Below are 2398 nucleotides of genomic sequence, written 5' to 3'. Positions count from 1 at the left end.
TTTTTTAAATAATAAATTATTAAATATCAAATAATATATATAATTTCACAATCATTTCAATAAATTTATAATTTCTAAAGACATAAAAAAATTATAATTTCTAAATTCACAAACATTAAAGTCTTTATAATTCTAAATATGTAATAAACATAATTATTAACCAAGTTTTTTGAAATAAAATAATAAAATCAACATTATAAAATAAAACAAACATTATCCAAAACATATAATTAAACATTTTCAAGTCTCTAATCAATTATGTTGGAATAAATTAATTTTAATAACCCAGATCATCCATATTGAATCATCAAAAATATATCATATCATACTCGAATGCGGAGATCAAACACAATACAAATATTGTAAAATGAACATTTCACATAACATGAAATAAACCATCAACTTAAATCTGCAGAAAAATAACTCAATATCTGTCATAGGATATATAGCATAAACTCCCACTAAACCAAGGCATCACAAATATTGACACCCATCCGAGCAGTGTGCTCATGAAAAACTTTAGGGGTCAATCCCTTGGTAATGGGTCTGCTAGCATATACTCTGTTCCTATATGTCCTATGAAAATCTGTTTTTCTCAAATTTTCTCCTTGACAACTAAGAACTTGATGTCTGTATGCTTCGATTTTGTCAAACTCTTATTGTTATTGGAGTATAGTACTGCTGACTTATTGTCACAAAATATCTTTAATGGCCTTTCAATGTCATCAACTATATGAAGCTTAGTGACAAAGTTTCGCAACCATATGCCATGAAATCGGAATCAGAGTACCTAATGATCTCCAAATTTTCTGATCTCCGATAAATAAGCATGTAATCCTTTTGTTCTCTTTAAACAACGCATTACGCATTTAACAGCTATCCAATGATCCATATCCGGATTGCTCAAGTATCTACCCAACACTCCCACTATAAATGATATATCGGGATGTATGTAGACTTGAGCATACATTAAATTCCCTAGTGCTGATGCATAAGGTTTATCATGCATTGTTGTCTTCTTAAGATCATTTTGGGGCATTGCTTGAGACTAAACTTGTCTCCTTTAACTACGGGTGTGTCCATTGGTCTATAACTTTCTATGACATATCTACTTAAAATCTTTTCGATATAGTTCTTTTGTGATAATCCAAGAATACATTGAGAGTAATCTCTTAGTATCTCGATTCCTAATACAAAAGAGGCATCACCAAGATCTTTCATTTCGAATTTGTTCGATAGAAATTTCTTAGTTTCATGCAACAAGCCTATATCGCTACTGGCAAGTAGAATGTCATCAACATGTAAGACCAAAAGAATGTATTTACTCCCACTGAACTTGCGGTATACACGCTCATCTATAATATTTACCTCAAAACCGTATGAGGTAATGACTTGATGAAACTTGTGATACCATTGATGGGAAGCTTGTTTGAGACCATAGATGGATTTTCTCTTTTCTATTAGATCTCCTTAATGACACTTCTTGAGGTTGTTGAGCTTGCTGTATGGATTGGGATTGAGGGGAATTCTCATTATTTTTTCTGTGCTGTAGCAGTATCTTGAGCAACAACAATATTCTCATTGTTCTCTTGTACTGTAACTAGATCTACAGTAGGATTCTCATTGTGCTCTTGTACTATAACTGTGTCTTGAACAATAATAGGTACAAAGACCTGATCATTGTCAGTTATAGAATCCTCATCAAAAGCAACATTCCTAATATTTCCTTCCCCCCAAACTCAACATCCTCAAGAAATCTTGCATTTTCCGTCTCAAAAATAGACCTTGATGCAGGATTGTAAAACTTGTACCCCCGTGAACGCTCAGCGTAACCAACAAAGTAGCAACTAATTGTCCTTGAGTCCAATTTTTCTTTCATGCAGCCTATAAGGTCGCGCCTCAGCTGAACATCCCCAAATATGCATATGCTTTATACTAGGCATTTTCCCAGTCCAAATTTCATATGGGGTTTTGTTAACTGCTTTGCTTGGCACCCTATTAAGGATGTACACTGCGGTCTTTAAGGCTTCTCCCTAGAGTGATTCAGGCAAGGAAGAATGACTAATCATACTTCTCACCATGTCCTTAAGAGTTCGGTTCCTTCGCTCTGCAACACCATTCATGCTAGGTTTGCCTGGCATAGTGTATTGCGGAACAATGCCACACTCCTCTAGGAAAAGAGCAAAAGGCCCAGGACGTTGCTCTCCTGAACCGTCATATCTTCCGTAGTATTCACCACCACCACATAGATGTATCTTTTAGCATCACTTGGCGGTCGGCTCCACAGGCAACCCTGCATAGTAACACTTACATGAGCAGTAGTAGCAGAATCTACCCACCAAGTATCAACAGGTGCATAACTTAAACTAGCCTCAGAACAAACGAAAGTAAGAATTAT

This window comes from Arachis ipaensis, chromosome B05 (genome assembly GCF_000816755.2).
Source record: "Arachis ipaensis cultivar K30076 chromosome B05, Araip1.1, whole genome shotgun sequence".
In the NCBI taxonomy this organism is placed as follows: domain Eukaryota; kingdom Viridiplantae; phylum Streptophyta; class Magnoliopsida; order Fabales; family Fabaceae; genus Arachis; species Arachis ipaensis.
The sequence above is the reverse complement of the archived record's forward strand: the minus strand, read 5'-3'. Positions refer to the sequence as shown.